We start from the raw sequence: 25,426 nt of genomic DNA, 5'->3' as shown, positions 1-25,426 counted from the left end.
TGTTTGATGAGATCGATTCCTGTTTTGAAAAAGTAGGGGTTTATGATGTATATTCTGAAATAATTTTGGGGGAGACTTTCATTCGTACTGTTTAGTGAAGCCAGCAGGAGCTGAGGCAAAACAATTTGAAGCCTCCAGGCTGGCCCAGTTAAGAGGAAAAAATTGGTTCAATTTGTAGAAAATTGGGGGTTGATTTTTGTTGAATGTAATGAGATTCCATTAAACCTAATTGGTCATGTGGATTGATGTCCTCCATGATTGATTCCTTTTGTATATCAAAATCATTGTTGAACATAACTAAACCAGCGATTGTTTGTAGGATCTCTTATAGTGACCACACACCTATTGAAATTAATATTGACATTCCTTCTCATAATCACCCAGTTGATAAATTATTGCAACTTCCAGAAATCGATCGCCCTAATCTATCTCTTGGATGGAATCCAGTCATTTGTCATAAACTTGTATCTCGGATACACTCCAAAATAGAGGAAATTGAGGAGATACTGGTTAAACAGGGATCCCCGGTACATCAAAGAGAAGCAATGGTAACTGATATCATAAAGGAAGCTCTAGCCACCCTCATAGTAAGGCAAAAACCCATCCAAGCGTCCACAAATCACAAATATAATTATGAGACAGTACTCCTAAAACTTGAGAAGAACAAAGATTTGAGAAAATTAAAAAATGGTAATTTCAGTGTCCCTCAATATCTGTTAAAAAAGAAATGCATATTACAGGCTTAGAAAAAAATACAATGAGACAAAACAAGGTTAATTCTTACATTAAAGAAAACCAAGAATTAATAAGAGCAATATGTAGTCATGATACAAGATGAATTTGGGTAATTATAAGGCAACCTTTTTCATGTAATACAGATTATTCTCCGAATATCATCCCTGCTCAGGTATGGGAAGATTACATCAATCACAAATGTTCTCTTCCTTAGCGCTTTGTGAACTGTAATTATCAGTTACCCAGCCCCCGGGAGTTGACTCCCATGAATTGATCAATAGCTGACATAGTGTGGGCCATTGGAAAGCTATCTTTATCAACGGCAGCGGGACCGGAAGGCATCCCTCCTTTTGTGTACAAGGCAGACCTGCTACTTTGGTCAAGGATTCTGAAAATAAAATTAGATGTTATATTAAAAACTATGAAAATACCACGATCCTGTGTTACTTCAATAATTGTTCCCATATTGAAGAAAGGGGACCCAAGAAATCCCGAAAACTATAGGCCAATACCTTTGATGGATACTTCAGCTAAGATCTTTGTTATATTATTGCTATATGAAATGGAAAAGTATATCGACTCACATGAAACCTACTCAAAGTGTCAAACTGGATTCAGAAAAGGGATGAGCACTAGCCTTAATGGGATTACTTTAGCTCATATCTTAGCAGGAACTAAAATCAAAGGAGCATGTCCTGTATACATGGCATGCATAGATATGTCCAATGCCTTCGATTCTGTTGTACATAATCTATTATGGCTTAAGCTTGTCTCTTTTGGTATACCAAACTGATTGATTTACTGGATAGATTAACTTCATACTAACACGTCATATAAGATAAGACTTACACTGGTAGGTGCAATGACTAAATTAATCAGCACGCAGCTTGGTCTTAAACAAGGATGCAACTTGGCTGCCTTTCTATTTAACCTTTATCTTTGTGATCTTGTGAAAATATGGTTCGAAATGAAGGTATTTGCAGTAAGATTTAAGACATTAAGGCTTCTTTGGCTTGCATTCGGGGATGACATCATACTGTTTGACCTAACTTCATCATGGCTCCAAACGAAGTTGCAGTTATTCGAAAATGTTGCTTATATACATAACTTAAGCCCCAATGCTAAACTAAAACAACAATTATGGTCTTCAATGCGTGTAAAAAACTAAAGAAATACAGCTGGAAACTTAAAGAGGTCTATATATTACCATCTACTGAGATTATATATCTTGGCTATTATATATTCGATGTAATGTCTATTAAGATCTGGACGAAAGACTTAAACTCAAAACTAGGCCTCTTTTAAGCCAAATAAACCTGACATTTTGCAAGTACTGTAAATTCTTGTTGCACCCACTGTTGGAATTTTCAAATCCAAAAGTCGAGCCAGTGATTCTATATGCATTGAAAATCTGTCTGTACAATTTGAGTAAACAGCTAGATATACTGCAAGCCCGACTCATGAAAGCAGCCCTCCATCTATCCGTAGCTATATCTAACTGCATAATTCGTCACAAATTTCGATTGGTATTACTATCAAGCAGAGGATAGAGGCGGGCACTTTTGAACTATGCTAGGATGCACGATCCTCCTAAGAATTCTTTGTATCAAAATTATCAAGCCAGTATACTGAGTGACAGCACTAATTCGATTACGCAATTCCATAAGAGAATGAACAATTTATTGAATGAATTAGAAGTGACGCCTAGTGACCTATGCCTTAGACCGGCCTATGTAAAGAAAAACTGTTTGAAAAAGATTGGAATTGTACATTGGAGGCCATTGCAAGATATCCTACATATCTTGAATATGCATATTTCTGCCCAAAAGAGATCTAAGTGGTTCATATATAGATACGGTCCCATGTAATTGGACGCGCATGTATTACATGCGCTTTAAAATGACCCAATTCTTAACTGGGGAAAGGACTAAGCACTGGGGAAATGAATTGGAGAGAAGTCATGAGATAGAATGTTGATTCCCGGAATGCGATGAACCCTATGAGACCTTAAAACATCTGCTGTTAGAATGCACACACTTTAAAGTGGTTAGAACATTTGCATTAATGAAGTTTGTAAATGTTGACTATGACAATGCCATTGAATACCTTTGGAATAGATTAATGATAGGGAGATATAAGCCACTGATCTTTGCTCTCGTTCATTTACTAAAAAACATTGAAACAGAACTGGAAAAATATCATAGTTAAGTAATGTAATTAGAAGAGATGTTTTTAGAAAAGGAATTGTATAAAAGGTAATTTTGTGATGTATTTAAGTATAACCAATTTAAAAGTAAATGAAAATGTAGATGATTTTCTTTTTCTTTTATGTATGTTCAATTTTGTAAAGGTTTCATGTAAACCACGAACAAATAAAAAAAAAAAGAAGCTCAGAGGCTACTAATCAGTACAAATAATGTGGAAATGAGGTAAGGAAATTGATTTTGGGAAGTAAGCAAATGCAAAAGGAAAATACAAACGGCAAATGGAAATTCGTTTCACAAGGGATTTACAATGACAGGCGGCTAGGGTAAGGGGTTTAGCTTTCAAAATCGGAAATCGGTTTTCACGGACAAGGACAGAGGTACATGACAGATAGGATTCTAGGCAAACGGGGTGACTCTCTATGGGACTACGGTTTGGGTTATTTAATGGACAGATGCAATTTAGGAGTTTGTGGGGTAATGCACACAATACACATACAAATTTGGTTTTTAGTCACAGAGAGACTAATTCTGTTGAGGCTATACTTTAATGACTATAGCTATTAAACAAAGACACTAGACACAAGGGGGTTAATTTAGAATTCTAAGCAACTTGTACCGTGAATTTCAATGCAGAATTAATCGATTTACTTCAAAATAATGCTAAGGAATTTTTTTTACAGACAACTGAGAGATTTATCACAGGGAATATGCAAACATACACAGGCTGATACATATTCTACTATGCGAAGTTGAATTATATTGGCAATTTGGGACTTCAATGGTGTTTCAATGGGGGAAATATTGGATGCAATGTTAGAAAAGGAGAGTTTTATTCAATTTGAGAATGGGGTTACTTGCAGCTTACAAAGTAAGCCTTGGTTTGGGATTCTGGAAAGTCAGCTGGATCTCAGGACTTTCTGGACAGCTAGGGCAAGGGGTCTGGTCTCTGTACTCCCCTGGATGGGATTCTGGACAGCCAGTTGGATCGCAGGACGCTCAGGGCAGCTAGGCAAGGGGTCTGGTCGCTGCACTCTCCTTGGTATGGTTCAGCTTTTCCTCTGTCCTCTTTCTGCTGTCCCCCCCGGATTCTTGTGTGTGTGTGTGTATGTGTGTGTCCTTTTGTCTAGTCAAGCCCCCCCTTATATAGCCCAAATGACATCATTAATTTTAGAATCTGAGGGCAGTATTCTAGAATTACTCCTACCCTAGGATAGGACAGCCTACCATTCCCCTCTCCGCCCCCTGGCCTTATTGGTTCAAGCGGAGAGAGCATCATCTGTCTATTTGTTATTTATTATAGTTCTTTGTTCTCTGGTCAACCTTTTAGCAAAACTGGGTTATGCATCATAACTTCAAACTTATACTAGCCACTGCCATAAGAAATAGATAGGCGGTTTCATGGGGTCATAGGGAATTAGGCAAGCCGATCGCCAACTCTGTGCGAGGTAGCATGGCCCCTTGGCACCGTTTTGTCCTTTTCATGAAATGCATAACAGTTATAACTCTGCAAATGATTAAGCATGTTCATACTCTCATTTTACATCTTTCCCCCAATCTTCATATTTTTCCCATTTATAAATCATCCAGAAACAAGTCTTTATTGGCCATTTCAGTCCACAAAGTCCTAGGAATATGCACTTAGTCTCTTCAGAAACCCCTGGAAATTCCATGGAAAAATATCATAAAACGAAATTATTTCTTATTCTGAGTGCTGAAAAAAATGCCTAAAATGAATCAATCCTTTAATGTCAATCTGGAGGATCTGTCACATATGGGAGGGCGTTGCTTCATCCCCCACAGTCAAGTGTCTCTCCCTGGCTCAGCTTGCAACAAAAGACCTTTATGACACCCTTTGAAGTTTGTCAGTTTGTCCTTGGGAGTTGGTGCTGGAGTAACACACTTCTTAGTCAAGCTCTGGCCAGGCTTGCTTTCTTTGTCCTTGCTGCTAGTACTGCATTCCAGTCTGGCAGAGCAGAGAATTATAACGCCCTTAGCGACATCACATGTCATTGTGGAATGGTTCAGTTATTGGTGCGACCTCCAGTGGGAGGCAATGCTTTCAATTGAGTTTTGTGCCTGAGCCCAAAAACTGGTTTTACTGGTATTCTGAGCCTTTTCCAAGGTGATGGAGTCTTGTGGGGAAAATATAATGTACATTGCTCAGCCAACCCCCCACCCATAACATATTTCACTGCGAGCAAATCTGTCCTTTCATATTTTCGTTCACATGTATGCAAGACATGTTTTTCATCTAATGTTTGAAATGCGGTTCTACAGGTCATGGCATTTTTTTAATTTGTCCTTTTCAGTGGGTTTGCATTTACTGTTGGTCCATGGACAAGGAGGAGTAGACCCCCTGGACGGGGCTCTTTGATTTGACATTGGATAAAAGAAAATGCTAAGCCATTTTTCCTTTGCAATGTTTAGAGCGCTGCTGTTCACATGAAAGGGAAAACAAAAGCTTTATCGGGTTGCAATGTTGAAAACCTTGCCCCTCATGTGAATTAATAGTAAGACCAGGCCGTTTTCGATGTAGTGCATAACTTTTTGGTATTCAGATTAAAGAAATGCAAATGCAGGGCCGTTTTGAATGCAGTGCGTAACTTCTTATTATTCAGATGAAAGAAAAGCCAACGCAGCGCAGTTCTGAATGCATGGCATAACTTTGTATTATTCAGATGAAAGAAAAGCAAACGCAGAGCCGTTCTTCAATGCAGTGTATAACTTCTTGTTAGTCAGATGAAAGAGAAGTAAACACAGAGCCGTTTTTGGTGAAATGTTTAACTTTTGGTCATTCAACATGGAATAAAAGCAATTGCGCAGGGCTGTTTTTGGTGACATTTTTTTAACTTTTGTCATTTAATGGAATAGAAGCAAACGCAGAGCCATTCTTTGGGTTGCAGTGTTCAAATGCTTGCCATACATGTGCCAGGGAAAGCAAAGCACAGCCGTTTTTGGTGGCACTGTTTAATGTAGTTTTTCAGGTGACCAGGATTTCTGTTTCAGCACCTTAAATGCACTCCACACCCTGGCCACATGAGCAGGGTCCCAGACAAACTTTCTGGGAGGAATCATCACTGATTCATCACAGTGGACATAGATTAAAAAATGCTTAAACAAATATAGCAAATATTATTACTGGAATACCACCTGAGGTATTGCAGCAGTACCAAAGCTATTACCAGTGGGGCAGTCAGCAACTTTGAATAGGTCAGATTGTCAGCAATACTGCCAGAGATAGTAGTTATTACGAGCATTGTTCCTGCTCGAAAATCCTGCCCAACTTGTAATGAACCACCAAATAGCTGTTTACTTAGTACGTAGGTTCGGAACTGGCCACATAGTGCCAGGTTCAATAGGCATGAAATGTGGGAGGAAATACAGCCCCCCTAAATTAGGGAAGGCTTCAAACTGTTGCTGCCCAGAGACCAATGCTCTGTACAGGTCTGGAGGTTTGCCATGGGCTTTGTGAGATGTGCGTCAGAATGCCATCTATGAGGGTTGAGAGCCTAAGTGTTTTTGACTTTTATTATAAAATGATGCAGATAAATTTGTCTCTGAAAGTAAGCTCTGTTAATCAGACCTCACTTTCATAATGCTCCATGCTCAAAGGTGTAATGCAAACATGCAAGTCTGCTGATCCTATCTACTGACACCTCTCAGCAGCGGCCTTGCAGTTTGGCAACATGGCAGTTTAAAAGTGACATGGGCATTCCTGCCAACAGCCTGATGGAACCCAAAGTTCAAACAGCCAGGATCTGAATTTAAATGTGGGCAGTCCTGATCCAAAATTATATAATGATGCGTTTCGAGGGCCTAGATGCAGATAAAACTCTAAATATGAGCCATGTCTAATTTTGACATGGTGGTCTTTGGGAATCTACAATTATACTGGCCAAAGCCTTTTGTTGTCATTAGGATTGTCAGTTGGCTGCTTGTGGCTCATATCATTAACAGTGCCTTATCTGCATCAGCACCTAGGACTGGGGTTCACCCAAAACAAGGGTTAGATAGGAACCACTGCTTCAAAAGCAAACCTTGCCAAGACAGTGCAGAGCTCACATCAGGATGGTAATTACCAGAGACTGTTTGATGCAGTACAGACAAGAGACAGGGTAACGTTAGAGTATTCAGGAGAGAATCACAAGTCCACAGAAGGTTGGCCCTACCTTGGATTGCTCCAGGGCTCTGATGCTTCCTATGCCATCCCCACTTCCTGCAGACAAGGAAATCTGGGACTGACATCTAAAGGCAAAAGACTCCTAACATAGAAGCCAGAATTTAACACATTACAGAAGGCAGTACAGAGACCAATCCACTGTGGCGAATTGCCTAGTTAAGTTGAGGGTGAGACCACCTCCTCTGATGATCTTGGGACTGAAAAAGAAGAAGGATTTTACCTGGAACTTTGTTAGGGGTACAACCTGCCCGAAAAATACCCCTTCTGTAGAGTGGAAGACACAGATTTCCAAGAAAGGAGCATGCCCATTCTCACCCTTCCAGAGGAACATTTGGAGTGATCTGCTGGTTAGACCAGGCTACTGCAAGCTCATACCACTGATGCCCAAGAACCTTCTCCATTGGAGGTGACAGCCCCTGCAAATGCTCTCTGGAAAACTTCCTGGCTGGGAAGTGCAGAACAAGGATCAAGGTTGGCTTGACTCTGCAGGGATCGAAATTACTGAGAGCTATGTAGCTCCTACTTCTATCCCCAGAGAACCTGGTTAGCTTGAAACTAATAGCTACTAGGAGCTTCCTTTGGATCCTGTATTTGGAAATGTGCATAAGGAAGCATTTAAAGCATCTTTGATTGTATATACTGGACAAAAAGTTAGTTTGCTTTGCCGATAAAAGTTGTTTTTGCTGCACACTATGTACTAGCTCCTGGTTTTCTAGGGGTAGCTCCTGCCTACTAGGTGGTGCCTGATACCCCAGAGATAGATCTAGCTCCTGCTCATGAAATCTGAATTTCAAAACCTGCCCTGGAAGGGGTCCACTAGCAAACAGTAGTCAAAAACCAGCTATCGGCACTGTTTTCTCACTTCACTTCGGTCCATTTTCATGCAGGCTAGACCCATCAGAGATACATTTTGATCTGCTGCAACCCATCGCCATTTAATAACCACTTTTTTTACCCATCGCCTGTCTGCGTGCCAGCTATTTTTGAGCCGATTGCTACCAAAAAACCGCCCTATATCATTTGATCTCTTCAAGGTGACTCAACCGATTCAAGATGCTGACTCGACCATTGCTTGCCCGTTCACCTCTTGTTTTGATCTGATCACTGCGACAAGACAACACCACTTCACCACTTGATACCCTGATCCATTGGAAACAACTGACTTGAAACGTCTCACGGCTGAATCGACCAATTGTAACGTGCCTGCCTGCTTGACGCTGTTGAGCCCCAATAGCCAGCCTGAGTGAAGTGGTTCTGTCTACAGTAACCAGTATGTTTTCTATTTGTATAGATCCTTCGTTAGACATTATTTTATTTTGCTACCACAGTGCAATTGTTTATTAGACTGCTTCTGTTCAGGCTCACATCCCTCCTGGAGTGAATAGCCTACCCTTGGCCCATTACCACAAAAAGGGGGTATATTTGTGGGTCTGTGCACATTTCACCTTTTTGGTAAGGATCATTCCTGGTTTAGTAGTAGTGTGGGGCTGAGTAGGAGATTTATCCATAACTCATCCCTGTACTCCTGTAGACCAGTAGTCATTTCCTCACAGGATGGGCATTATAAAGTAAGTTAGGGTATTTCAGGTCATGAGTCCTACAAATGTTAGTGAAGACTAATTAATGTAAGGAAAGGGGCTAATTAATGTAAGGAAAGAGCAACACCACAGGAAGTGAAAACAAAGGCATGACGCAATGCCAGTCGCTTTTAGTAACTGGGTTTGTTCCAAGCCAATTGGGATAACATTGCATAATGGGCAAGAGAACATTATTTCCTTCTTACATAGTTATCTGAATGGAAATTAATTGCTGGGGAAGAAATGTTGAATTCCAGTAAACCAAGAAATGTTGACAAACTACTCGCTTTCCTCAATTAACATCACTCCTAGATCATTTATAGTTATTTTAAAAAACAAATATGACGAGCCCAAAAGTGGTGTCCTGACCATCCTTAGCTTGTAGCATATCGAATTCATAAAATGTACTTGTATTGTTATTTTCACTTTAAAGTAAGGACTACAAGTACCAGAATACAAAGTGTTGTGAGCTTAACAGCCAGGACTGTCAGAGGAGCTTACACTTGACAATAGAAAACTTGAGCTCTGTATACTCTCCTGCGACTTTTAAGACTTCAAGATATACCTCAGGGCCTGAGTCATGGCACGTTTTCCTATGGGATTGCGCCATTATAAAACACTTGAGAGTCAGTGAAGAAGTTACCGCTTTTTAGTCATTCGTTCATACATACTTGTAACTTTTTCATGAATAATGGAATTCTAACTGCATTTCAATATATTCAACATGTGTATACGTGCCAAACAAGCAGACAGAGTGGACTTGGAATAAACAGCTTTAACACGGCTCATTTTACCTCATTATTATTTTTACTCAGTTGCCTTCTTGTATGCAGGCAAATGTTGGGCAGCCAACTGTGGGTAGGTTCGGTTTTTATCCTGATTACAGATGGGCAGATAACAAAGTTGACTCAAAACAAATAGCGACAGTACTTTCAGCCCAGCATTGGAGCCTGCTGAGGTGTTAGGCTCCACAGGCTCAATTAGTGCGAGACTGTTGTTTAAAGCTCACACAGGCTCAATTAGTGTGAGTCTGTGTGTAAGCAAGACGACGCTCTCACCTCCTTCCTCGACCAGCCTGGACCTAAGGATGGCAGAGTCTCCAATCTAAAGAGATAATAAAAAGACTCCGCCTTGACTTTTGTCCTATCCGCAACAAAAAGAACAATAACGTTCAGTTTGATATGCTAATGTAGGGTAACGAAAAAGTGAAGTGGTGTAAGGTAAAGTAAGCTGCCTTAATGTCGTGTACGATAATATAACGTTAAGCAACGTAATGTAACATAAGGTAACACAGTTCAAAGTAACAGTACATAAGGCATCATAATGCAATCCCTAATATTGGATACTTATAAGCTGTTGACTTTGTGCCACCCAAAATACACCCTGTGTGGGGGTCGATCGCTCCATCCAGTGGAACACACTTTTGAGGTGCTGTGCAAGGAGCTTGCGGGCACACTCTGGGGTTACCAATGTTCTTTGCTGCATTTGGCTCTTAATTCATTTTTAAGGGCAACCCACATTACTCGTATTCATTGTACTTTCTATGCCCTAGCATTCTTCATAGTGCTTTGAAACGACAGTATGTGGGGGTCTAGCGTCATATACAAAATAAAATATAAAACATTGTCATAAACAACTACAAAAATTACAATTAAAAGAGAAAAATATTTAAGAGCAATGTAAGGTAATGTGACATAATAGAACTGAACACAATACGCTGATTCTCTGCCCTATTCTCACCTATAAGGCGGATTTTCAGCGCATTGATGCAGCCTTGTCAAGTGGGAAGCCTCATGTGTTTTTGTGTATACTGTGTTGTATTTTACCTTTAGTTGCTATTCTGAATAAACGGGTATCATTTGTTTGTTTTGATGGTTGCCATCTTCCTGGTTCGTAGGTAGGTGCCCAAACCCCACATGTTGAAACTGAATCCGGTGAAAACCATTTGTCATGGTGAATAGGCCTCCCTGGAGATTTGCAAAGGAGAGGTCTCAGGTTGCCCCATGTCATTAGCATCAACTTTCTCTAGACCTGGCTTTTAAGTCAACTATACTTTGCATACTGGGACTTGCAAACATGAATGGAAACAACAGAACATGCATGAAATGTGGCTGGTGAAAAAAACGCCAAAAGTGGGTAATGGTGACATGGGGCCTGTTGGTAACTGGCCTTTCTTCCTGCAGTTTAACAACCAGGCCCTGCACTGTTTCCATGGATTTCTCCTGTTTGGGCAAGAAGGCTGCGCTGGGTTTGTGGCAGGAATGTATGCTTCTTGCTTAGATAAACAACACTAATTTTCCCAGGACTAAAGGTCTCTCTGCAGTAGGGAGTGTCAGAGGTTGGGCCTCCAGGGAACTGGTGAGCAGGTTTCCAGTCAAAGATCAAAGGACAAGGCCAATTGGACGAGTGGATATGATGAATGCAAACGAGGCCTGCTTCGGGAGAGGGTTACGGTTGGCTCCAGTTTCTTCGCTCACTTTGGTACTAATAGCAAGGCGGTCTGCTATGTGCGTTGTCAAATGTTACATCAACATTTAGACTGCCGTGTAGTACTGCAGATAGGTGAACAATTTGATGATAGAGTTATTCATTTTGGCACACTTTTGAGACTACACCCTAATAAAAATGTTTGCTTATGGGGCCATATCAGATTTTTCCTGTAACAAAGTTAGCAGCCCTGTTTTTAAAATGGCGACTAGTTGTCATTTAGGTATCTTAATTTGTGTAGATATTCATTGTTCAATCATGTACTTGTGGTCAAGTGGTGCCTATTGTACACTTTAGAAGTATAAGTGAAGCATAATAGTAAATCATGTTTTTTTCTGTAATCTATAGCAGCATATATACATTCATTGATTTAGTCAAGGGAAGAAAAACAAAAACAATTATTGATTGATTTTTATGTAATGTAGTCTCTTATATCACTGATTTTTATGTTATTGTTAATTATTGAATGAATGTTAATACTATCCCTGAAACAGATTATTGGTAATGACCCGCCCCCTTATTTTAGTCAGAACCAAGAGCACCACGCGTACAAAGTGCAGTACACTGTAGGGTAGTCTTCCTACACTTGCACTGTAGTGAGCAGCCTTTCTTGCAGCAACATCATATGAGTTCCCTGCAAGCTTGCGTAGCCTCTGGTATTGTGGTCCAGGATATTTTCCATCCACCTTGATCCCTCTTCTTCCACCCCCAGTCACTTGGCAATGGAAGCTATGGTGTTGACACCATCATTTAGGCCGAGTAGTAAGCAGCCTGGTAGACAGCTCTTTTTGTATGCTGAATGAGCGCATCTTGAGTGGGAGGTAGATTGTCAATTGCTCTATCTTTCTGAGTAAATAGGTGTTTTCTTGCCTCATTAACATGTTCGTCGCTGCTAGTACGGTCATATAGCAAAACTACAAATCTCTGCAATGGCAGCATTTCTTTCTCTTCCTGCTGACTAAGCCTGTCAGCTAATCCACAAAAAGCTAAGGTGACGTCTCTATATGCATTCCAGGTGTCCCATGCAGTCCTCTGGCCTCTTCCTCCAAAAAAGGACATAGTGGCACACCCAGTTATTGAGTGAAACATTGATAAGACAATACAACGATCAGGACCCAAAGCTCTTGCTAACTCATGAGCAACAAAGAACCGGAAGTTCTTCCCAACTCCAGATGCAACCCATAGGGATCCTCATTCTAAGTGTGCCGTCCAGAATCAACGGTGCTGGTAAGCTTACCGGTACTGTTGTTTCTGGACTGGCACACTACAACTCTGCGGGTGAGTGCCCTCCTGCCCAGCTGGTCAGACCTGCCGGGCGGGACGGCCCCCACCCGCAGAGTTTTCACAGGAGCACCGGCACCGTTAACAACAGTGCTGGTGCTCCTGTGTCCCCATTCCCATAGAGTCTGAGAGGACTCTATGGGAATGGGGACTAACGAAATTGCTGGCGCCTGACTTCCCCGCTGCCGGACTTGGAATAGCCCGGTGGCACCGGGAGGTCAGGCGCAGGTAATTTCTTACGGGTTCGGCGGCAACCCGCCGGAAGCACCGGTAGGGTTACCGCCAGACCCGTAATGAGGCCCATAGTTCCTCAATGATCAGATGTTGTGAAGATGTGATGAGGAGAACTACGTCAGTGTGCAAAGTGCATATTACGGCTTGGTTATATCCTTGCTGCACAGCATCACATAAATGGAGTAGGATGCAAGTGTTTTCTTCATCGTGTGAGCATGGAGCCAGTCCCAAGATATCTTGACGATTTATAGAAAGAACACTGGATCTATTTGTGGTAATTACCTGCTGTTTGTGTCAATTGCTGGTAAGGTTTTTGTTATGATGTGCTCCGTTGGTATGTGGTGTGCTGTGTGTGGTGATATCTGGAAGAAAGGGAGATGTTTTGTATAGTGCTTGGGGTGAATGTAGAAGCATGTGATGTAAGACGGAATGTGATGGTGTGAGTGAGGGAATGCTTGTGGTGAGGGTTCTAAGCATAGGCAGTTGGAGTGCCCCTGCCTGGGTGATGGGAGCCAGTGTTTGGTACTAGTATCTGTTCACACTAAGCTAACCTAATGTAACATGAGTATCTATAATAAAGAACCTGGAACTTACCTGCAAGCTTAAGGACGTCACTTTATTACACTGGCGATGAGTCGGTCTTTCAAGTAAAGATAAACAACCTGTATCGCCAAAGTGAGGGCAAAGGTGACCTGTCTGCTGCGCAAGGGTGCAGAGAAGAAGGAAAGGAACCACTGCCACCCACACAATTAAGTCTCATCACCCAGGGCCAAGAAAGGTCTCATGAGGATAACTCAGGGGCAACGCGCTCTGCTTGGAAGCAAGACGACACGGAGCACCACAGGTTCGATCCCCGGGTCTGCAATTAGAAACCTCTGGGTATTAGCGCGTTATAAATAACGTATCACAACCTATCATAAAAGAGGGTGCTGCAGCGCAGGATATCCCTGATACAAGAAAGAGGGAGGGCTGCAGTTTGGCAACTGCAGAGCAAGGAAGATTAGGGGGAGCTGTGCCTAGTGAAGAAAAGGGTAGTCTTCAGGTCAAAGAGACATTACCAGTGCCAGGAAAAAGGTGGCACCTACTCTACAATTGGTGACCCCTGGAGAAGGAAAAGGCAGTACTGGGGCAAGGAACAGGGCGAGCTTTGCCCCAATAAAAGACCCAGGGCAGAGATAAGGAATTCCCTGCAATGCGATAGCCCTGCGGCAGATGAAGGACTGGGCACAAGCGGCACAGTGGGAAAGAAAAGGGGAATGGCATAACCCAGGCATCCGTACATTTGTATCAAACACATAACCATAGCTCATTCCTTTTTCCCCCCAGAAAGTGTAGAATGAGACCTTGTTTTGTTTTATTTTGTTTTGGCATAAAAGGCTGCAGATTTATTCCACAATATCACAAACCACACTGCACACATTTGTGGAAAACACTCATAAGATGCGGCAACTGCTCCGTGTCCCAAATAACTGCTTCCCCCTTTCCTTCCCCAAGAGTCCAAAAATAGGTCCAACTCTCACCACCTTTGCGTCTGAGCCCCTCCTGCCCCTGCAGGCGCTCCTGGGCGGGGAGAGTGCCGTTTCCTTGGGGGAAGCTGAGCCCTAGTTGTTCCTCCCAGATGCCCCTGCTGCTTAGGCTCCCAAAGGGCGCTGGATCAGAGAAGAGCGAAGACCCTTCCGGCTTTCTCCTGGCTCATCCGGAGTCTGTCTTATGTGTTTGTTCGGCCAAACACCACCACACTGCCTAGTCGTCCTACGACGATGACGACCAGGTGTTCCTGTTTGTTCTGTTCGTAGGGTTGGTGGGTGGGAAAACGAAAACCACCTCCGCGAAAACGAAAACCACCTCCGCGGGTAACGGGCGTCCCTCTGCAGCAGCTGGAGATGCTGCTTTGTGCCCAGAGCCTGTCCATTATAAAGGGAAATTCCCTCCCCTTTCTTTTGTTTGCCCTTCGCGGGCTTTCCCCAGATTCTGCCGTGCTTTCGTTTGCAGGCTTTTCCTTCCTTTTGCCGTGCCGGCGTCCGCGCCCCCCCCTTCTTCCCAGGAGAGGGAGGCCAGGAGAAGGACACTGCCCGGGTTAGCGGGGTGCCTCCTCCTTTTGCCTTGCATTCTCGTTGTCACTGGCATAACCCCGCATCCGTCCATTTGTATCCAACACATAACCATAGCTCATTCCTTTTCCCCCCAGAAAGTGTAGAATGAGACCTTGTTTTGTTTTGTTTTGGCATAAAAGGCTGCAGATTTATTCCACAATATTACAAACCACACTGCACACATTTGTGGAAAACACTCATAAGATGCAGCGACTGCTCCGTGTCCCATATAACTGCTTCCCCCTTTCCTTCCCCAATAGTCCAAAAATAGGCCCAACTCTAACCACCTTTGCGTCTGAGCCCCTCATGCCCCTCCAGGCACTCCTGGGAGGGGAGAGTGCCATTTCCTTGGGGGAAGCTGAGCCCTAGTTGTTCCTCCCAGAGGCCCCTGCCGCTTAGGCTCCCAAAGGGCGATGGATCAGGGAAGAGCAAAGACCCTTCCGGCTTTCTCCTGGCTCATACAGAGTCTGTCTCATGTGTTTGATCGGCCAAACACCGCCAAGCCACGAGTGGGTTGCCGCCCACTGTGGCTCCCCCCTTGCTCCTCTCCTTATATTTCCAGTATTTTCGTGCAGAGATTCCAAAAAAACAGATCCATGCCCAATGGTGATAGGTGCACCCCATCCTTGAGAAAATACTCTGGAGACTTCAAATTGATCAGGCCGTGCCTGATCTGGCCAAAGCCCCTGCTCCTGCAGAACTTTGCCATTTCACAGTTTAACTCCCGCCTGGACTTCTCCACAGCTGCGTGATTCTCCGCACCTCTCCATTCTGGCCTCGGGATCATCTCCGACCAGACGATCTCTGTTTCCCCCAGCTGACCTGCTAGTTCCTGTAAAGAGAACATCATTTCCCTCATCAATCCCCCTCTCCCCAAATTTGTCAAATCTTTACCCCCTAAATGGATGACCAATATGTCTGGCTTTTGCTTGTTGGTCAGCATTCTGTGCACCTGCCACTGTAGTGGCGCCCATTTCATACCTGGCACCCCGTGCCACCCAATGCTGAACTCACCCGCCATCAGCTTTTCCTGCTCCGCCGTCCAGCTCGCCCCTGCCCTAGACACAAATGAGTGTCCTATTACCCATACAGATTTCTTCTTCCTTCGGGTTGGTGCTGGAGGGAAAAGAAGGTGGAGCGTCAATTTTACAGTTTTTCAGGCCTGATATATCTCTTGAAGCAACCCGATTTCCATCTCCCAATCTGTTTGATTGCTGCCTCCCCCATGCCCACCACTGCCGCTGATGTGGCAGCCCCAATCCGGAATGAGTGTGTCCCAAAGACCCCTTCTGTTTCCCCTATCTCTTCTGACGCCAGCTCTATCACTCTCTTAAACTGGCATCGACTAAGTGATGTACCATCCTGATGAATCAGTAGCGTAGCCCCCCCTTCTGTGAGCGGTCTTACTGTTAGGAAACTTGACACTGCCTTGACTGGGCATACCGTGCTACCTGTGATGGGTAACAAAGACACTGTGTATCCTTTGCCTACCTGATCCGTCTTTGATCTTTTTAACCACAATGTCACCTGAGTCTCAGAACAATGCACATCCTGTATTTGTAGAAATTTCGTGCCTTTCGCCCCTTTGTTTTCTGGTACCAGTTCGCGCACCCTGAATGCCCCACAAAATGCTAGTGTGAACGCCGCCCTGAATAATGACACTTCGAATCCCCTGTGGCAGATTTCATTCAAGGCTGGCCACCACCCTCTGCAGCTTGACCACGTCCAAGGGCCTCCTCTCATCACTTCTAGGGCCTTCTTGTTTGGCCCATCCTTTCATCGCCATACAAATATAATGCTCCTTAGTAGGGTCACTCTTACCCTCCAGTTTAGAAAAGTGGGCGATAGCTGCCACGTGATGTGCCATCCATGACCTGTTTTTCCTTCCTGCCAGCCCCACCCCACAAAGGCCCTCACTGGCCACTCCTGCTGACTCGCTCCTAGCACCTTCCGTTTGAAATTCAGGTACCGATCCCAGCATGCCTTGCACCTTTTAGTCGTGCTTGGTGCCAGTGCCGCCTGAATCAGGGTACTCAGATTACCCCAATCATGTCCCACCACTGTGTTTTGAATGGGGACATCATTTGTTCCGCTCCTGGACAACTCTCCCAAAATTTCTCCCACTGTAAACGAGAGAGAGCATCAGCTGCTGTGTTCTGAACCCCCGGAATGTGTCTTTCTCGTACCTCAATATGCTTTTCTAGCATGCAACTCTGAAGTTCCCTTAGTAACCGCAAAACCCATGTGCCATTGGCAGAACCTTGATTACTTGTCTGGACTACTGCTAAGTTGTCAGACCAGAGCATGACTTTGCTGTTTACCAGTTGTTCCCCCCACAGTTTAAAGGCTATCACAATGGGGAAGAGTTCCAACAGAGTGATGTCCCTGGTGATCCCTTGCCGATGCCATTCCTCCGGCCATGCCATGCCGCACCATTTGTTGTCAAGGATTGCCCCGAACCCCAGAGCCCCAGATGAGTCAGTGAACAGTTTCCACCTGTCCTTGCTGCTACCTTCCCTTCTCCACAACAAAACCCCATTAAAGGAAGGTGTCCCACATGGCCAAGTTCTCCCGCACTTCAGACCCCAGCCTGACATGTTGTCCCGCATGCTGCAGCCCTACAGTTTTCAGTTCGACACTCCTTGCGAATGTCCTACCCACAGGGATGACTTTCCCTGCAGAATTGAGGTTGCCAGCCAAGACCTGAAGTTCCTTTAGGGTTGCCTTCTTTTTACCCCTTAACCCCTTGATGATCTCCTTCAGTTTTGCTACCTTGTCCTGAGGCAGCCTGCACTCCCCTTTCACTGAATCAATTTCAATCCCTAGGAAGGTTAGACAGGTCACCGGCCCTACCGTTTTTTCACAAGCTAAAGGAACCCGCATCACCTTCATTAGTCTCTGAAAAGCACACATGAGGTTCTCACACTCTTTGGACCCTTTTGCCCCGATAAAAAGAAAATCATCCAGGTAGTGTACCACTGCCCCTTCTTGACACTCTTTTTTCAATGCAAACTCTAAGAAGGTGCTAAACGCCTCAAAATAGGAACATGAAATGGCACACCCCATCGGTAAACACTTATCATAATAGTAGATCTCTTGTACCTTAAAACCCAACAAATGTTGACTCTCCTCATGAATGGGCAACAACCGAAATGCCGACTCAATGTCAGCTTTTCCCATAAGAGCTCCCCTCCTAGCCGCCCTTACCACATCCATTGCCTCTTCAAAGGATGAATAGTGTACTCTGCACAATTCTTCACTGATCCCATCATTGACAGACCCCCCTTCTGGAAAAGAGAGGTGATGGATCAGCCAGTACTGCCCCTCCTCCTTCTTGGGGACCAGCCCTAATGGTGATATGACCTGGTTTGGCATTGGAGGGTGCGTGAAGGGACCGGCCACTCTGCCCAAATCCACCTCTTTGGCCACTTTCCGTGCCACCACCTCCGGCATCCCCAGAGCCGATCGCAGATTGCATGCCACTGTGCCCTTTTCCACCTTCCCACATGGGATCCTAAACCCCCACCTGAAGCCTTCCCACAACAATCTAGCATCTTCCGTGTTATGATAAATATTCAACCTTGGAGTCATCGTTTGTAAGTTAATCGGGGTTGGTAGCCCAACTTTAATCATGCCATTACACATTTATTTAGGGCTAGAATTTGACATCCTGCTTTTAACCTCATTGCTTCTTGACCTTGTCTTTTCCCTTGGAGCTACTCCCCGGGCCTCCCTCTGCAGCAGCTGGAGATGCTGTTTTGTGTCCAGAGCCTGCCCGTTATAAAGGGGAATCCCCTCTCCTTTCTTTTGTTCGCCCTTCGCGGGCTTTCCCCAGATTCTGCCGCGCTTTCTTTCACGGGCTTTTCCTTCCTTTTGCTGCGCCGGCGTCCCCGCCCCCCTCCTTCTTCCCAGGAGGGGGAGGCCAGGAGGAGGACACTGCCCGGGTTATCAGGGTGCCTCCTCCATTTGCCTTGCATTCTCGTCGTCACTGGTAGAGTTGCTTCAGAGGGTGAACAGGCTGCTCTGCTGGGTTACCGGGCAGAGAAATGCCCCTGTTCACCATTTACGTGATTCACAGCGCATTAACTCACCAGCACTCCATGTGATGGTTGGAGACTGGAGCTCATCCGAGTTCGGTGCCTGGAGCTCATGTGATGATGTCATTGTGAGCAGGGTGATGGCGAGAGATGGAATTCTCAGGTTTGAGCCACCGTCGTGGGAACGGCTTGGAGAGTGCAGCTGGACTCGGAGGAAAGCCCCTCTGATCGTGTTGGTGCGCAGTGCGGGGTGATGTCACCCTGTGTGAGCACATGCACCGTAGAGCTAATATGGCCAGTCAAATGTAGTGAGGTGCTTCGTTGCGCAAGAGGTTTGGGTAATGGACCTCTGCGTGGGGAGGCTGTGTCATTTACGACGCGTTTAACAGAGTAGGGCAGAAGGAGTGATTCCGAAGTGCTGTGTCCGAACATTCAGCGGGCACAGAACTGATTTGGGTCTTAGCGCTGCAGCCAGTATTGGAGGTGACTGTGGAGGATCGGAACGTCTGCCGGAGATTCAGGATTTCAGAGCAGCGGTTTGGAACTGCTTTTCGAATTCATGGTATTGTAGGAATGCCTGGCAAAGGAACATGCACTGCTCTAATATACACTTGTGGCACGGAGAATCGGCAGAGACAAATTGCAGAAAGGAGGACAGGCTGGAGGTGCAGCTGAAACTAACGTGCTTCTAATATCCTTTATAAAGGTGTTGTTAGAGAGAAATTCAACGTTGTTGTACGTCTATGAGTTTTATGGATGTAGAGCTCATTGTTCAGTTTTGCATGTTTAGTGTTAGGATGGTGTGGGTTAGAAATGAATACCTATATGTGGGGTATTTGTTGTAAGCTGGGAAATGTAGTTTGGTAACCAGTGCATGTTACAGGAAGTTATGCACCTAATAAGGGTTGGCGCTGTAGTGTGGAAGATGTAGTTGGGTGTGGATGGTAGATTTATAGGCTAGGGACTACCAATTTTTGAGAATTTACATGTTAGAGCTGTGCGCAGCTATGGACTTTTAGTTGTGTTCATCGTATGTAAAAGGTGAACCAGTTCTTTGTAAAAAAAGTTGAGAGTAAAAAGTTTGGGTAGGGTGACCTGTTTAGCATATTTCAGGTTAGAAGATGTTTTTCAGTGATGGACGTCGAGCATGGTGCAAAACGTTTAAATGTCTAGGATTTAGGTATGTATGTTATGCTTTGCGACCTCCCTGGTGTGAGGGCTGGTTACTGGTTTGTGGCGACACTGCACCAACACAATTGTGTGTAAGGATTATAGTGGGATCTCTCCTCCGGTGTGAGGTTTGGTCAATGGGTATTCTGTAGGCATGGCAGAGTTAAAGTGAAGTGAGGAATGGGTCAGATGTGCAAGTGAATAAGGGGGGGGGGGCGCCTTCCTATTCACGTGACTGAGAGATGTAGAGTATGGGTAGAAAGGGGGGATAGCTTCCGTAAGAATGAGTGGCTGTTGTTGGAGGTGCAGCCGGTATGTTGGGGAGACACCCTCTGCCTTTCTTCTGAGTCGCATTTCTCACAAAAAGATGCCCTGTATGAGTGTTTCAGATGAGTAAGTGAGTAAGGGGGGAGGGGGCACATTCCCATTCATGTTACTGAGAGATGTAGATTATGGGTAGAAAGGGGGGACACCCTCTGTAAATATGAGTGGCTGTTGTTGGAGGCGCAGCCAGTATGTTGGGGGGATGCCTCTATCTTTCTTCCGAGTTGCATCTCTCACAAAAAAGATGCCCCGTATGAGTGTTTCCCTGTATGTTTCCTTTTGTGGATTTGTGTGTGTGTGAAGAATGGAGATGTGCTGTATCGTGCTTGGTGTGAATGCAGGTGCTAGGGAATGCATGAGAGAATGTTGGTGTGTCTGAAAGAATGTTTGTGAGTGCAGGAATGCCTGTTGTGAATGTTCCATAGTATGTCAGTTGGAGAGTCCCAGCCTGGGTAATGGGACCCACTGGTTCATGTTTACCATTTTAAATAGACTTTGTGTAATATGCAATAAAGCTGACTTATGGAACCTACCCAGGATGAATAAGGATCTTTGTTTATTACAGTTTTTGCCAAGAAAGAGAACAATTCAGTCTTATTTTCATCAACCCGGACAAAATTCTGCCAATTTTTAGGGAGTGCATTTCTTTGTTCAACACATTTCCGAACACCTTTTCCCCTTTTACTGTGTGTGTCACTCTTCAAGCTGTCAGTCCTGTACACATCCCAGATGATATCTAGCCTTGTAACATATTGAAGCTGAGGTTTGATTTAGGATATGAACACAGTACTGTCATAATCTTCGAATGTTTTCACAAATTCTTGTTGCAGCATGTTGACAATTGCAGTGCTTTCAAGGATGGTCATTTGGACTGTTGGTTTGGAAGTAGTGTTTTTTCCGGGTGTGAGTTCTTCCAGGAAAATCAATGAATCAGACTTTGTTCCGGTTCTTACACTACCTAACTTCGACAGTGCTGGAGGATAGGCTTGGTGTTTGGGTATACATAAATCATCCAGATCTCCATTACGTATCTGTGATGCAATGTAAAGTCTAGAAAATAGTGAGCAGTCATTCTTCAGTGTTATCAGTTGTAACTGTTTACTTGACTTTTCATGAACTTGAGGATGGCCGAAGAGGTGGAGGCTATCCCGCTTAATAGGATCTACAATATGTTTAGTTTGATTAATAAGCCTGTTGCTGAACTATAACACATACCGGTCAAGTCCAATTTTTTTTAATATTTAGCAATGTGTCTGCAACTGCTGGATGTAGTATATTTCGGATGTCAAGTACCATTAGATCACAGCTGGTTTCACTAAATTGGTTTCCCATATCTTGTATTGTATGAGTAAGAGACTTGATATCTTTTGTAAAAGCCATTTGTGAATGTATGTTGGCCTTGTGGTGACATTCAACTTTTTCCAATCTCTTTGTCTTTGTAGAATTAAATTCTTCAACTAAGCGTGCCATCTCAGGACTAGAGACCATCCAACGATGCAGAGCTATTGGGTTTTTTGTCAGGCCTAAAGCACCTGCATCACCTTTGACTGATGTGTTATGTTGTTCATGGACCTGATCAATGACAATAGCAGAGAGTGCACGATTTGACATTTTTGTGGCAAACTTTCCTTTCATGAATTCTGCATAGATGTTGGGGTGAAACTCCACAGTGCAGGCGTTGCAACTGAGGGAACATAGAGAAGCTGGAACCGCCGTGGCTTGAAGTATGGAAGCCGGTTCAGAGAGGGTCTTTTCCTTTTGAGACCTGCGGTGCAGAGAACGTGCAGCGGGAAGTGTTACAAATACAAGCTTTCCCCCTGAAGATCGTTATTGCAGAGATCAAACAGCAGGAAACATTGTTTTTACAGACTTCCACCCTGAAGATCATGGTTGCAGAGGTAGTGCTTTTGGAAGCGTGAAGCCAAGAAGCCTTCCCCCCAGCGGGGCAGACTCCAGTAGAAGGCGAGCACCTGAGTGCCTAAGGAGCGCATTGTCTGATGCATCAAAGAGCAGTAGTGAGAAGGTGCCATTATAAGAACTTGGTTAATGCAAGAGGGGGAAAACAAGAGTGGTAGGAGGAAGGCTGCCCTTCTTACAAGAAGTGTACAGAAGGAGAGGAGCATAACCTGCATTGCATGTGATAAACAGGAGTGTGAAGCAAGCCGCACCAATGTGTTACATGTTTTTCCCCAAAGAAGTAGTAGAAGTTGTTGATGAAATCATAAAGTCTTCTAAGTTGCACGAAGATAAAACTAACCACAAGAGTACTTGTAGAAGTGGTAGTAGTTTTGTTAGGCCTGGCAAGGGAGTACACCAGGACAAAGGGCCCTAAAGTATAGGCTTGGCAGGTGAGTAGACTAGGCAGAAGTCGTTAAAGTATTGTGGTGTTTTTAAAACTCTTGAAGATGAAGTGGCAGCACCACTGGAATATTTTGCTGCACTGTTATTGAAGCATCCTGACAACATTTATATCACTGAAGCAAGTGTTGTATAAACTGTGGCAGATGTATCTAACATTATGGAACCAAAGGTTCTATGAGCGACTGCAGAATTATCCTGACAAAGACATTTAGGTTGATCATAAGGAACTATGGAAGTATTCTTTGGTGATGCGAAGAAATTATTTGAGTTCTTTGTTACAAGTGGAAGGAAGAAAACCTTGTTGGATAATCTTGAACTTTTGGGTAAATTCAAGTTGGAACTTTTGTTGTTAAATATTAAACTAAAAGAACTAAAGTGGATCTTTGTCATGAGACAGGATTTCCTTATCTTTTGGAACTGTTGAACAGAATCCTGCTGAAATCTGGGGAAGCGGAGTTCACCCAGATTATAAGGAGAGACTTTTATTAAGTTGTTAACCTTACCGATACATTTGACTTGTTTGAACTGTCCTATATTAGCTTTTTGAGTTATTGTATGTACAAGTGTGAGGAACAGAATCCTTTTGTTATAGTGTTTCCTTTAGTTTATTTTAGGCTGTGAAATCCTCGTCAGGGGAGGGATAGGGAGGCGTTTATCCAACCTTTTGAGTTAATAAAATAGCATCTTTTGAAAAATCTAAGTTGTCTGTCTCACATTTCTGACCCCTCACATGTACCAGAATCAAAATTGGGTACATACATCTCTTCTTTCTAGACACCAGTCTTCAAGTGACTAAATCCTACTACTATCCTCTGTCTCTTGGCTGTTGGCATTGTAGGCCTGCTGCAGAAGTAGTGACTACTGGCTGTGACTTGATGACCGCTACGGGCACGAGTCACATCGGAACCATTTATAAACGAATCCGCATTTCATGCTTTGGTAATATGAGCCCGAACAAGTGCTTCAGTCCAGCCACTTTCATCCAAGAGATTTCCAAGAACCTTGAGAACTGCCATCTCAATATGCAGCCCACCAAATATTACAATGAATGGATCTTCGCCATGAGTTGTTGGCCAGTTTCATTGGATAGGTTTTATCAATGCGTAGGGTGGTGGTCAAACGTAATTATTGGAATCTGCCCAGGAGTAAGGCCTTTTACTGCGGTATTCACAATATTAATTGAATGGCGGCTCACGGCCAACCTAAATAGCATATTCTGGAAATAGAAGAAGCAGGGATGAAAGTGTTCATTCACAATGTTTTGTCATTTCTTCTTGTTAACGTGCATGGTATGCTGCCCAGGTGATTATTTTATCCCCTTGTAGGTTGTTACTAGCCAAAACCTGTGTTACATGCTTCAGCCAGGTGTATTATTTCAGCATAGCTTGAGGTGTAACTTGGTAGTCAATTAAGCTCTCTTCTACTGTTGGCAGTGCTCAATCAGTTCTCATAGGAGGAGCAGGGGGTACGCTGGTGTAGCACTCAGGAAGATATTTCACTTTCTCGGCACAAGGACTTAGTCTGACCAGTCCCCATTAAATTATCATCTGGATGTTGAAATATTGATATTCCTGTACCATGGAAAGAGAAATGAGCTGTGGTAGAGCTTGGATTGTGGTCCATATTGTCGACCGCACTAGTCGTGAAGAGCGCTCCTTTTAACTGAACAGGAATGACAGAATTTGCGGTTCGATAGTGATGACATACTTCATTGCCAAGTTCTGATGAGATGTGCAGCACATGGTCGGAATCTGTGCTTAACCCAAACCCTTGCAGTGTTTCAACAAGTTCACAATTGCAAGTTCTTGTATCGATTAATATACTGAAGTAGATAGGCAAAGGAATTTACCTTTCTCGGTTGTGTCTCAAGGCTCTTTCAGACTCATGCTCCCGACGTCTTATCAAACTGTGCAACAGTAAGGATTGGTTGTGGGATTGTTGAAGAGCTTGACTGTGCTTCAATGTTTGGGCTGTTCGTAACCATAGCAACCAGTACTAACAGAGATGCTGGTACATAGTCTTCCTGACACTTGTTTCCAAATGATCCGTTGAAGTGATTTTTCATTTTAAAAGATGTCTTCTCTCACTATATTTGCTTCTTTAGCAAGATGAACAGCGTCACTATCTGCATCGTATTCACTTGCTTTGCTCAGTGCAGATCCAATATCACTATTAAATATAAACATCACATGACGGCTTTGTTTATGTGCTTATGTGCTTCCATGTCAGGAAAGTAAGCATGTATCCTGTTTTTCAGTTTCTTGGAATGTATGTGTCCTGAAAGATCACTTCCAAGTTGTTTCATCCTCATGCTGTACAGATTGCTTAGCTCAACAAGTTTAAATATGGGTGCAAATCAGGCTCACAAAATGTACTAGGCCACTAGCATTAGCGAGTAGTTTTATTGAAGGGCGAATACCATTTGCATGATACTCGACCTTGCTGGAGAGTATGGGAATGTTGGAAAATATTTTTCATTTACGGCAAACAGACTTTTACCACATTTGAAGAGTGCTTATGGTGACATGCAATATATTACAAAAAGCACTGGTAAACTTTTTGTCACCAGTCACCTTGGGGCAAGTGCATATCTCTTATATTATGTAATGTGTTATATGTAAAGCCTTGCCGGCTGAATGCATATTATTTTATAAATAAATAAATTAAATAAAAGTGTCTCTTAGGTCAAGTATGTAAGCTAAGGTACTCACCCTGTAGGTCTAGTGGGATTTATAAGAAT

General features: G+C 43.7%; 1 long non-coding RNA gene across 1 annotated transcript; it reads left to right on the top strand.

Moving 5' to 3' along the window:
- Positions 1 to 18,602: 18,602 nt before the first annotated feature.
- On the top strand, positions 18,603 to 23,381 carry LOC138570170 (uncharacterized). The gene is made up of 2 exons (XR_011303414.1): positions 18,603 to 19,537; positions 21,768 to 23,381. It is a non-coding gene; the product is annotated as an uncharacterized lncRNA (long non-coding RNA).
- The last annotated feature ends 2,045 nt before the right edge of the window (positions 23,382 to 25,426 follow it).

The sequence above is a fragment of the Ambystoma mexicanum genome, chromosome 1p (genome assembly GCF_040938575.1).
Source record: "Ambystoma mexicanum isolate Mex_15411 chromosome 1p, UKY_AmexF1_1, whole genome shotgun sequence".
NCBI classification, from domain to species: domain Eukaryota; kingdom Metazoa; phylum Chordata; class Amphibia; order Caudata; family Ambystomatidae; genus Ambystoma; species Ambystoma mexicanum.
Note: the sequence above shows the minus strand (reverse complement) of the source record. Positions and strands in the feature narration are given on the sequence as shown.